Below are 13,581 nucleotides of genomic sequence, written 5' to 3'. Positions count from 1 at the left end.
AACTGGGGAAGTAAGACAGTGGGGCCCTGCCAGCCTGACAGTCCCACCTGGGGGTTCATCTTCAACACCCCTCTTTTTCCAGCTCCAATTATCTTTCCTCCAAAATCTACCTTCAGTTGGTATTTCCAGGTTGACTACAGAGACAAAGGGCAGATCCATTTTTTAATAAAAGTTCTTTAAAGCAATGAGCTAGTCCAGGTCCTCTGTGTCTATCCCTCTACCACCTCTGTCACTGTCACCATCACCACCATGACTATCATCATCACATCATCACCATCACCATCATCATTATCATCATCACCATCATCATCACCACCATCACCATCATCACCATCACCATCATCTTCACCATCATCACCATCATCATTATCACCATCACCATCACCATCATCACCATCATCATCACCATCATCATCACCATCATCATTATCATCATCACCCCCATCACCACCATCATCACCATCACCATCATCATCACCATCTTCACCATCATCATCACCATCTTCACCATCATCACCATCATCATCACCATCTTCACCATCATCATCACCATCTTCACCATCATCATCATCACCATCATCATCACCATCTTCACCATCACCCCCATCACCACCATCACCATCACCATCATCATCACCATCATCATCACCATCTTCACCATCACCCCCATCACCACCATCACCATCACCATCACCATCACCATCATCATCACCACCATCATCACCATCATCATCACCCCCATCACCATCATCATCACCATCATCATCATCATCACCATCTTCACCATCACCCCCATCACCATCATCACCATCATCACTATCATCACCATCATCCTTATCAACTCCACTACCTTCTTCACCACCATAAAACCTCTCACTCTCTCAAGAAATACTTCTTGAGTGCCTAATATGTGCCAGACACCATAGCTTGTGTTGAGAACATAGGCATGAGCAACCCAAACACAGCCCCTGCCATTAAGAAAGGCATGGTGCAGACTTCTCAGCCTTCTCCAAGCAGGACACAGACAAAAAACAGTCATGTTTGTAGGGCACACAGGGGTCCATGGAAGAGGATTCTAGATGCTGGAGATGACTTGCCTTAAGAGCAACAGCACTCTAGTGACACGTTCTTAAAGAAACATGGTGCCAAGACTCAAAAATTGATTAATTGACAAGAGAATTGATAAACAAAGTGTCCTTAGAACAGGGTGCCATGAGAGAAAGTAACGGGGAGGTTTTTGGATTTGGAATCTAGGAAGTGACATGGATGCTGAGATACAAAGGATGAAAAGGTATTTCATGACTTATATGAAGGGTTTGGTACATTCTAGAAAAACCAAAAGAGTAATCAAGCTAGAACACAGAGATGAGCAAGTAGAGGGAAATGAGACTCGGGTACACATAGGGGCAAGGTCATGCTGGTCTTAAGGTCATGTTAAGTGTTTGGATTCTAGTTGAAGCCACTGAATGGGTTTGAGTGGAGAAGTGAAACTTTATTTTTTTTTTTTTTTACATTTTTACATTTTTAAAAATTTCACTCTCCATACTGGCTTTAGCATGTATCGCAGACTCTAAGGAGGCACGAAGACCAGCAAGGAGGTCAGTTAGCAGTAGAAACAGCAAGACCTGCTAGTGGCTTGGGCTACGGTGGTGACAGTACTGCATAGACAGTGAAGTGAGTAGGTAACTTTTAAAACTGAAGAGGGTAGGGGTGCCTGGGTGGCTCAGTTGGTTAAGCTTCTGCCTTTGGTTCACGTCATGATCTCAGGGTCCTGGGATCGAACCCCACATCGGGCTCTCTGCGCAGTGGGGAGCCTGCTTCTCCCTCTCCCTCTGTGATCCCTTTCGCTTCCACTCTCTCTCAAATAAACAAATAAAATCTTTTAAAAATTAAAATAAAATTGATGAGGGTAGAGTTGATAGGACTTGGTAATAGACTGGGGTTGAGAATTACTCTTCTCCTTGTTACGCTCTTCTCCTTACCAGCACCATCATAATGGTCACTGGCAACCTCCCCTTCGTTATCAGCGGATCAGCACCCTGAGCGGAACTCTCGCCAGCAAGAACACATCCGCCCCTTGACTGTGCACGCCATTCCATTCCAGCACTCGTCCCACCACTTGTCCCACCACAGCCATGATTAGGCTGGATCCTTCCCATAACCTGCACCACAACGGCTTTGCCTTCAACTCCACCCTACTGCTGGTACCACCCTTGTTTGCAACCTCATCAAAACGGTGCTCGACTGTTCCATCACCACAAGGCGCCAAGGCGAGGGTGAAATTCAATGAAGCTGGTCCCAGGCCCCCCACAGGTTTCTTTAAAGTTGAATCTCTTCTTTCTCTCGGCTGTTTTTCTCTCTCTTGGCTTCGTGCTTACCCAGACTCTCATTTGTTGGACCCTGGGGACTGCCTTTCGCAGATGAGCAACCCTGCCAAAAAGAATCTCTTTCTTACTGGTCTTAGCCGGATCTCTTTTTTAGCCAGATCTCCAGAACTGAAGCTGATATCCCCAGCTTGGGCCAATCTCTGTGGGTGGGAGGGATAAAATGCACTGGCTGGTCAGGTCTAGATCACCGGCCCTCTCCCGGAGCCCAGGTCGGGTGGATCAGTCTCACTCCAACATTTGAGCTAAGAGGTGTCATGGCTATCAAATGTAGCAAATAAAAACACAGGATGCCCAGGCAAATTTGAATTTCAGACAAGCAGTGAAAGGATTTATAGTATAAGTATGGCCCACGCAATATTTGGGATATACTTATACCAAAAAAATTTTTGTTGCTGATACCCAGTTTGAAGTTCAAACTTAACTGCATGTCCTGTATTTTATCTGGCAAACCCAGTGGGTTTCCCAAAGGAACACAAAGGTATTATCACCAGAACCAGGAGAGGGGGTGAAGGGGCAAAGGGAGACCAAAACAGCAGATGCCCCAACACCCAGCCTGCGCACCTGCCTTCGGCAGATCCCACTTCCCCCACCTGCATAAGGAGGACTCCTCCCAGGCCCCTCTGCAAAGACAAGCTTGTTGGTTTTGAACATTCTGTTTTCCCCCAAGGATTTTAATGTAATCTACCTGACCATGCTCAGCCACTCCTGAAGAAAACAGAGTCATGTTTTTCAAAAAGCATGGAGGCACATCAAACATTGGACGATATCATCACTCAGCCAGTCAACTGGAGAGGCAGGATAATATCGAAGCCTCCTGAGGCAGAATCCAAACAAGTCACAGATTGAGAATTACTGGGCACCACGCTGGGTCTTGGCGTGGTGGAGGACAGTGTCGGGTAGGGGGTTCCAACGCTGGTCTGGAGTCTTAAATCAGCATCTGACAGGCACTGAGAACCCAGAGAAGTTGCCTTATTTCTCTGAGCCTCAGTTTCCTTGGCTGTAAAATAGGGGTGCTCGAACCTCTCAGTCCCAGAAGGGGCACTCTGAGAGGATGGGATGAGCCTGTGCTGATGACTGATGTAAAAAGCACTTTGTAACCGATGCAGAGTCAGACCAAGGTTCCTACTAAAACATGGGGAGAGGGCGTTGAGACAGGGGAGTGCACCTTAAGAATGTAAGGAGTGGGGCACCTGGGTGGCTCATTGGGTTAAGCCTCTGCCTTCAGCTCAGGTCATGATCTCAGGGTCCTGGAATCGAGCCCCGCATCAGGCTCTCTGCTCAGTGGGGAGCCTGCCTTCCCCTCTCTCTGCCTGCCTCTGCCTACTTATGATCTCTGTCAAATAAATAAATAAAATCTTAAAAAAAAAAAAAGAATGTAAGGAGGAAATGTTTTAAAAGAAAGAGAAGCAGGGCAGAAAGGAGGGAGGATGTCAGGACATCAGGAAGAACAGTTGCCCCTCTCTCATTATGAAGCACCAGGCATCGGGGAAAGGAGGCTTTTTTTTTTTTTTTTTTTTTTTAATTAGAGAGTTCGGGATCCATGAAACTCTGTATACCCTGAGGTCCCAGTTGCCTCGCCAGCCTCACCCACCCAGGCCTTGAACATTTGAAATTCTTTCCTGCCCGAGCCTTTACACATGCTATTTCCTCTAACTGGGACACTCGAAGGCCCACTGCTTTTTCCTTGTTTGGTCTCAGAAATTGCTTCTTCGGGAAGGGTTTACCTAACACCCCAGCATAGGTTAAAGGCTCTTCTGATGTGCTGACTCGGGTGTGGCGAATGCCCCACCAACCCCCCTCCAGACCACAACGTCCCAGCTCATGCCCGCAGCATCCAACCTCACACCCCAGCGACTCTCCATGCAAGGACTTTTCTCCCTGGAGGAGAAGGCTGGAATTGCTGGAAAGGGAAGGACCCCAGGAACAGCCAAGGAGGGGCGGGGTTGGAAGATAAATAGCCCCAGCTATCTGACCCCTTAGCGCGGGACAAAGCTGTGAGGTTCTCAGTCCAGGTGACCGCAGCTACCCACCGCAGCGACCTGCTCAGTGGTACAGCAGATACTGGTTTCCTTCCTTCTCCACCTTAATTACCCCACTTATACCAGTGTGTCCTAGGATCACCCCCAAATAAAAGTACTTGTCCTCAAGTCCCTATCTCGGGGTCTACTCCAAAAGAAACCCAACCGAAGACATACACTGAGATTCTCCAATAGAAATGAATGATTAATGAGGAACTGTCTGCCCGCTCCTTTAGATATTCAGGCGGTATGGTAGATACTACAGCTCATCCAACATCATCCTGATCCAACTTCCCCCTCACATTTCTAGACACCATTCAGCCAGTGGTGGCCATGTGACAAAATTCTGACTGAAGAGGTAGAAGTAGTCTGTTGGGAAGGGAATCTTCAAGAAAAGCAGAAAGACCTTGGGAGGAGAAGGCTTTTGATCTACGTGGAATATAGATGTGATATCTGGAAGTACAGCAGCCATCTTGCAACCATGGGGACAAACCTCGTTGTGAGTGGCAAAAGCAAAAAGATACAGAGTCCAAGTCTCTTACAGCACTGTTGAAACACCCGCCCCATCCTTCAACTGCCTATCTCCAAAATACTTACAGAAGATAAAAATAAACCCCAATCTGTTTAAGCCCCTATTTTGGGATGTCTGTGTTAGCAACTGAATGTGTTGTGAACTGATGCAGACGGGGATTAGGTTGGTCCTATCCAAGGCATTTCATTAGCTTTTAGGTTAGTGCATAATACACAGTAGATGCGTAATGAAGATTTGTCGATTTAATAAATGAATTCTGCCCAAAATTCTCTTCCTGCAAGCACAGAGCTTATTTTGAATGGCAAATCCATAAGGAACAAACTCGGGGCTTGAGACATATAGCCAGAATATCTGTACAGTTAAGATTGCGGCACTAGAGAGAAGTGGCCTCTGTTTATTAAGTCTCATGAGGTCATGGTGCTCTACTGGCCAGTTGGACTCCACAGACTTGACCCGTTTGCAACTAAGTGTAAAGCCTCCATCAGTCCCTTAGGAACACTTAGAAAAGCTGGCTGCCACTCTTCATACCTTATATGATATACTCAGCTTAGAATGAAACCCTTTTCATTCTAAGGTGGGATCAGTAACCCACCGGTCTAATTTCCCCATGACACCCCTGGCAAGGTGCCCAGAGATGAAAGCAGACTGCCCTTTCTCCATTTCTGTTAACGTCTTCCCAAATCGGCATTAAAAACCCCTTGGCCAGAGAGAAGCTGCTTCCAGAAGCAATGTGGTAGGGAGAGCGCTAGGAGGAGAAGCCAGCGTGTCTGGGTCCCAGGACCACCAGCCAGCCAAAAGATCTGGAACTGGGTACTTCTACTCTCTGAGCCGGGGCTTCCTCGTCTGTAATAGGAGCTAGTGAAAGTCCTCTTCTGGAAATCTCTTCCAGGAACAGCTTACATGCAGCATGAACTGTTACAACGCGGCAGACACATCAGCTGTGTTTCCTTCTTGGCTCCTCACATCGATTTTACCAGAAAAACGTGCTGCCCCAACCTTACCGTCGCTACAACTGGCAGACAAAAACACTGCGTGGGGTTAAGGGGTACAATGCAGGGAGTTTAGGTATTTGTATACACTTGTGATACCATCACCACAATCAAGAGGATGAACACATTCGTCACCTCCAAAGGTTTCCTTGTATCCTTTTGTGGTTGTTTTTTTCGGTGTGGTTATTGTTACTGTTTTGTGGTAAGAATATTTAACCTGAGATCTACCCTCTTTAACAAATGCTAATCCCCTCTCTCTCTTTAAAAAAATCTGGGAAGTAATATCTGGGAACACCCACACAGACACACAGACACATCCAGAAAAAATGTTTAATTAGGCCAGTCAGGTTGACACATAAAATTAACTTTCCCGGGGGAGGGGAGGGAGGGGATGAAGAAGGACTATAAAGGTTGCTCTTGAGGATGAAACAAATGTTCTAAAATTAGATGGTGGTGACGGCTGCACAACTCTTATTCATTCAGCGTGTTATGTCTGTACACACTCATTCATTCAGTGCATACACGTGCGTGTGCACATACACACCCATATATACATACATACATGCAAACACATGTGTGCAAACTTGTGAACACCACATCAGACTTGCCCAGGCCAGAATTAGAGAAACCGGAAGGCAGAACTCAGGAATGCTGAGGATGGACAGCGGGTGATGGAGGAGGCTGTGCCCAGTAGGACAGTAATCCCAACAGCAGCGCCTGCGGAAAATGTACGTCCGCCGAGGGTCAGGCACAGCGGCTCCACTCATCTCAGTAACGCTGCAGTCTGGCAGGTGTTGCCCGTCTGGCAGTGGGGGTCTGAAGTCAGCACGTGGACTCTGGAGGCAGGCCACCAGGTGCAAACCGCACCTGCAGCCCTTTCTAGCCTTGGACTTGGGCAAGGTCCAAAGCCTCGCCAAGCCTCAGGTCTTCCATCTGTAGAGAAGGCGTAGGATGACCCTGACCTTAGGACTGGGAGGACATGAGCTAGAATCGGGGGTGTGTATCTCTGAGCAGAGCCTCAGGTAGCCGGTAAGATCAGCTGGTAAGCATTAGTTCCGGCTATTAGTGCCGGTCCCGCTTGATAAGACATGCACAGTGGCTCAGGGTTTGACCCAGCAAGGTCACGCAGATAATAAGACACGAACTTGTTGTTCCAACCCAGGCCCAGCTCCAAACTGGGGGCTGTTGCCACTACCCATCAGATACGAATTGAAACAATTAGGTATGCCGCCTTCGCCTGCCCCAGCCCTGCCCCTGAAGGTATCTCTCCAGATCATTAATGCCAAACGGCCACATCCATGCCCAGCAGCAGCCTCCAGTCCGCTCCCCCTCCAACCCTCCCAGCCCAGGGCCGCGAAGGCCATGCTAGAAATTCACTAATAGAGATTCTGAACAGCACAAGCTGTGGGTCTGGAAGCAACCAGATCTCCAAGGTCATGTTCCCTTGAAACGGCCTCCAGCTAGGGCCACTGTCTCTGCCTTCCCCAGCCAGGACTTACAGTGAGAGACTGTGAGAGACAAATGTCTCCGTACTTCAGCTCAGCAGAGGCTGAGGAAAAAAATCACATCAGCCCAGACATCTTGCAGAAGGAAAGGGGGACCCAAAAAGAAAGGACACGGTTACTCGAGCCCTCGCAGAAGACAAGGAGAGGGCCACCTCCGTTTAGCCTGGCAAGCTCTCATTCGCTCAACAGTGACTGTGTGCCAGGCACTAAGGAAACCACAGGAATAGGACAAGGTCTTCCTTCTCCAAAGACCTCAGAGTGTCCTGGGGGACATGGAAAAGGGAGGGAATCATACCACACGATGTAGCACAGGTGGTCACAGAAATGGGCCAAAATCGTCCTCTTTGATGACAACTGCCATTTGTGGAGTGCTGACCCGGAAGCCCCTTCCCACACCGGGGAGTCACAGAGGCCCCGCCCACCTCCACTCCAGAGGCTCTGGCTTATCCCATCATGCTGACGAGAACTGAGCTTCACCACAAACAAGAGTTTCTTGTAACCACTGCGCCAACGCGTCGCAAATCTTGTGGCTTCAGACAACACATATGAATCCGTTTCAGCTCGGGGGTCAGACGTCTGAAATCCGTCTCCCTGAGCCGAAGTGAAGGTGTCTGCTGGCTGCACTCACGCTAGAGGCTCCCCAGGGTCCATTTCCTTCTTCTCCCAGCTTCCGGAGGCCCCTGCGCTTGTCGGCTCGGGGCCCCTCCCTCCGTCTTCAAAGCCAGCCCCGTGGCCGCTTCTCTCCTGTCTGACCTCTGCCGCTGTCTTTACATCCTCTCCCTCTGACCCTCCTATCTCCCTCTTGTAAGGACGCTTGCGATCACCGTGAGCACACCCAGAAAACGCAGGAAAATCTCTCCATCTGCATTCGGGACCCTTATCCTAACCACATCTGTAAATTCTCCTTCACTGTGGAAAGTAAGAGAGCCACACATCTCAGGGATTAGGATGTGGACAACTTTGGGGGCCCTGATTCTGCTCAGCACAAGCCCTACTAAGGAGAGGCTCACCATCACCCCATTGCGAGAGATGCAGAAACAAGGCTTTGAACACTGAAGTAACTTATCCAAAGACTTGAACAGAGCAGAGATTTGAATCTCGGTTTACCTGGTCCCTAAGAGTGTATAGGTTCTGGTCTCTACTCTACTTCAAAAGACAGTGGGAAGAAGTCCCCAGCGGACAGTCAAAGAGGGGACCCCCAAGACGAATGGCACCTGCAGTGGGGCATAGATAGGGCTTTCTGGGGCTAAACTGCGGGCCGCCTGAACGTGCTTCCCTCTACTGCTCCCCGGGGCAGCATCCACACGTGCCACACTGGGGAATAAAGCTGGGCAGCCAGGTTCCCTTGTCATCGCAGAGATCACGACAAAAATAGTAGCCGCGCTGGAAGCTTGAACAATCTAGCCAGCTATTGCCACGCTTGTTTGAATATCCGGACCCTCCCTGAGCCTCCATCTCCAGTCTGAAAAAGATTAGCAGAATTGATGTCTATGAATGCAAGTGCCTTAACCCACCCTCCCTGCCTCCTTCCATTCTTCTGCCAGGCCCTAGAGTTCTGTTCAGAAGCATTTTTCCAGTATGAAGAAGGATCTCATTTCTACAGCAGCCGGGGGAAATAAGGCGTCTAGACACAGTCCAGACAAGCCTGGCCTTCCCCAACCTCGGCTGTTACTCAGTCTGGAGAGAACCCCTTGGAGAAGTTGCAGTCAGGGACTCGTGGGACCATCCAGGCTGGGAAGGAGTGGAAATGTTTAGTATAAAAATAGTATGTAACCTTTTTTTTTTTTTTATCTTGGGAAAAAGGAAGAAAATAAAAGTCACCTATTATCCCTTAGCAGAGAAAGCTCTATTAACATGGGAGGCAAATTTATTTTCTAATCTTTTCCCTATGAATAAAATAATGATAATGGCATTTATTAAGCATAATCTGAGTGCAGGGCACTGCCCTGAGTGTTTGCATCCATTGTGTCGGCCCTCATGGCGAGTTCATGAGGTGGGCGCTGTTACTGTCCACAGCTCACAGATGGGATGGAGCACCGGTGAGCATAAAGCAGTGAACCAAGGAGACACCTCTATTTATCAGATAAACAGAGCCGGGATGGTGGATAAGAGCAGAGGCTTTGAAGGCAGACCACCAGTTCTTTCCCTTTCTCTCTGACTTTATATATTCTTTGAGTAGGTAAAATTGACACATGATATACACAAGTTTTAAAATTCAAAAGGTACAAATTGCCACACCGCTCGAAATCTCTCTGCCTCTCCCGATCCCAGCCACCAGGCCCCCTTCGCAAGGGGCAACAGTTCTTAGCAATTTCTTTGAAGAGACTTTTTTATTTGTTTACTTGAGCAGGGGGGAGTGGAGAGAGCACAAGCAGGGGAAAGGGGAGAGGGAGAAGAAGACTCCTCATTGAGCAGGGAGCCCAAGGTGGGGTTTTATCCCAAGAACCTGGGATCCAACTTGAGCTGAAGGCAGATGCTTAACCAACTGGGCCATTCATGGGCCCCCTCTTAGCAATTTCTTCCTATCTTTCTAGAGGTATTTTGGACAAGCAAATAGGGTTTTGTACACGTGTGTGTGTGTGTGTGTGTGTGCATTCCTTTTTATAAATGGTAATATACCGAACACCTCCGTTTGCTAATTTAGCAAAATGTCCACTCAATTGCCATCATGAGTCAGTTGGGGGCAGGCTCTCACTGACCAGACGCACAGCACTGAGAAAACATTTCACTAGTTCCTCCTTCACACGATCATTGTGAGAAGGAAATAATGCAGGTAAAACACTTGGCTAGAGCCTTACACATAGTAAGTCACACAATATATAAGATATTTTATTATTAGAATTGTAATCATACTACTTCTTTTCAACTCTAATTGCATCACTTAACTGGCTATCATATGCAAAAGTAATTCGGTCCTTACCTTGAACCCCATAAAAGAATGGGCTCGAAGTTGGACCATACATCTAAGTGCAAACACCGAAGCTATCAACTAGAGAATCATATGGGAGGAAGGCCTTGGGCCTTGGGGTGAATCAAGATTTCTCAAGCAGGACACAGCACCATTCATAAGAGAAAACCGTGGCCCCCAGTGATGCTAAACCCCGGTAATCACACACACGCAACCCCCTCTTTGTGAAGGGGACAGGAGCCTCGACTTGCTTGTCACCGATCAAACACAGCAAAGTTGATCAAATGTCATTTCCATCATTAAGTTACCCAAGACTGTGACTGTAATGTCCACCTTGCCGGCAGGTTTTTGCCTTCTCAGCACGCATACTTTGTGTCAGAAAGGCCAGCCTGGCCAGAACTGCACGCATCTCTCTAGCCAACCCTGGTGAGCAACTGAGGCCCTCAGTCAATGGCTCTGGAGGAACTGAATCCAGCCAACCACCTGAGTAAGCGTGGAATCAGACCCTTCCCCAGTAGAGCTTTCAAATGATGACCATGACCCCGGCCAACAATGAGGCTGCAGCAGAAACACATAGGGCCCAAACAAAGCATCCCTGGTCCCTGCCCCACAGAGATGGTCAGATAAAGACACGTGTGCTCTTTCAAGCTGCTAAATTTGTGGTGCTTTGTTACACAGCAACAGAGCACTGTACAGTCACTGTGTTTCTGGAGAGCAGCTTGGAGCTGTGTGTCGAGGACCTAAACATGCTCTTTGATTCTCGAACTCCACTTTGGGAAAAAGAGAGCCAATTTCTCCAAAGACTACATGCAAAGATAGCCATCACAGAGGGCCTTAGTCCAAGAAAAGTACCTAGCACCTAGTGAGGACCTTTTATATGCCAGGCAGTTTGTATGTTTCACTTCATTTAAGCCATCCTATTTTAAGATTACACCCATTTTACATGGCAGCTAATAAAGTTTCCAAGAGATGGAGTGACTCACCCAAAAATGAATTAGACGATGCTTATGACATTCTTTGCACCGTGTCTGGCACAAGGTGAAGGGCTCGATAAATCTCACAGTCTTGTACTCATTTCATTTCAAGTGGCAGAAACCTAACCCGACAGTCAAAGCTAAAGTGGGCCCACAGAACTGGGGAGTTCAGAGATGGGCTGACTCCAGGCATGGATGTATCCAGGAGCTAGAAGGCTATCTACTATCAGCACTCTGGCTTTCCCAGTCCATTGGTTCTGCTGCTTCTGCTTTTCAGATTCTAGCCACATGACAAGAAAAGGTCCTAGACTGATTTCCTCCTGATCTAGCAAGCCTGGGAGACCAGGGGCAGAGGCTGATCCCAGAGAAGAATCTGATTGGCCCTGATTGGGTCACATGCCCCTTTCTAGAATTATGTTGCCAGGAGGTTAGGACTATATGACTGGTCATCCTGGACCATATGACCATCTTCCAGGGGCATAAGTGTCATGATTGACGGTCCCTCCCAGAACCAAAAGCACGGGACAGAGTGGTCCCCAAGAGGAAGGAAGCTCTGCAGACAGCCTGGGCACAGCCACCCCCATTAGCAAGGATTATTCCAGCATGGACATTGAGAGCAGACCACAGTCAGGCCCCCACTGTCAAGTCCGGAGCTCACATCACACCTCTCACGTCTTACCTCCCTGCTCTAACCTTTTCAAACGTCAGGGCAGCTCTGGAGCCAAGAGCGGAGGGAGGCTGTCAGCAGGTCTGCAGGCCGGATGGTGTGCAGCGAAAAGCCACTCCTTGGAGAGCCTCCATGAACCAAGCCAGCCGGATGCAAAGGTCAGAGCTGAGCCCCGAGCTGACGTGCCCCCGGGTCTTCACACACAAGGGCCCAGTGCTGCCAAAGCTGCCAGTGATGCAGCCAGCCCAAGGAAGGCCCTCCGAAAGGCTGAGGGGCTGGCCACTTCTCTGTGGCCCCACCCAGAGGCCAGAAACAGTTATATATCAGTAATTCCGGTTGTTGTTGCTATCCGTCTGAAGTGTAATCTCCAAGAAGAGCAACGACCAGCTCTCTGGCTGCCCCAGCACCAAAGGAGCTTTTCCATCCCTCTTTCACAATGCATATTCCTCGAGGACAGAAGTTTCCATCCTCAGGAGGCAAATCCCTCATTCCGTTTCCCACCCAGACTGGCTTCTCCTGACACCCTGTCCAGTAGAGCCCCACCTCTCTGTGCTGCTCCCACGCCTTGCCTTTCCTAACAGGAGTCACCGCCACCCGGCCCTCTACGGGAGCTGGCACGTCGTCTGGCCCTGCCACCGCAATACAAGCCTCGTGACGGCAGGAATAGGTGTCTCCTTTGTTCACTGCTTCATGCTCAGCTTACAGAAGCCTTCCTAGCGCACAGCAAGCACGCAACGTGTGCTTATTGAACGAATGAGTACGCTTCTCACTGCCCAGCCTCTGTCAAACGTGGAAAACAAACACATTGGCCCTCTCTGGGTCAATGAGATCCGGAGAGGTCCTGTTTCGGGAAAAACGGATGATGGTGTATTCATGTGCAGAAAGGTCGGCGTATGCAAACCACACATTGGCCTGACCAGCCTGATGCCATTAGCATCTGAGGCTTTTGCTGTAGACCCCTAGCCTACAGTGACATACCGGTCACAATCTGAAGGGAGCTGAGGGTTCCTACAGAAGATCCATATCGCATATATAGATTAAAACTCAACCAACGTTTACTTAAGGGGCCGGAACAGTAAATGTCTGAGGCATCCCTGGAACACCTGTCCCACTCTGCCTTTGTAGCGCCTGGATTTGGCCTGCTGGGCTCTTGCTGGCTGGTTCTGTGGGAACTTTTCAGAGACTGAAGACAGGAATCTGTCTACCAGGTAGTGAACCGGGCTGTTTCCTTGAGCCTCTAAAATAAGTCTGTCGGGCAGGCACGATCCCCATTTTACAGATGAAGGAAGGTGAGGCTCAGAGATGTTAATAACTTGCCCAAAGTCACACAGCTCATTAGCCAAGGTCAGGACCTGAATCCAAGACTCAAAACCCTGGCCTTGGTGGCCACATCACACTGCCTCCCCTGGGATGGCCGTTGGCTCTAGTTACCCTACTCCAGGTCCCTCAGGGCCTGGGCATGCCCATCCCCCCTGGCATTCCAGGTTCCTCCCACCCTCACCTTGCTCCTGTGGAGGGTATGCAAACCGCCCCATTTGCCTGCAGCCTTAAGGACCAGCCCACCCCCGCAAATGCGCCCCCCTTTAGCTGTCTTGTTCTCT

This window comes from Meles meles, chromosome 21 (genome assembly GCF_922984935.1).
Source record: "Meles meles chromosome 21, mMelMel3.1 paternal haplotype, whole genome shotgun sequence".
Taxonomy (NCBI): domain Eukaryota; kingdom Metazoa; phylum Chordata; class Mammalia; order Carnivora; family Mustelidae; genus Meles; species Meles meles.
Note: the sequence above shows the minus strand (reverse complement) of the source record.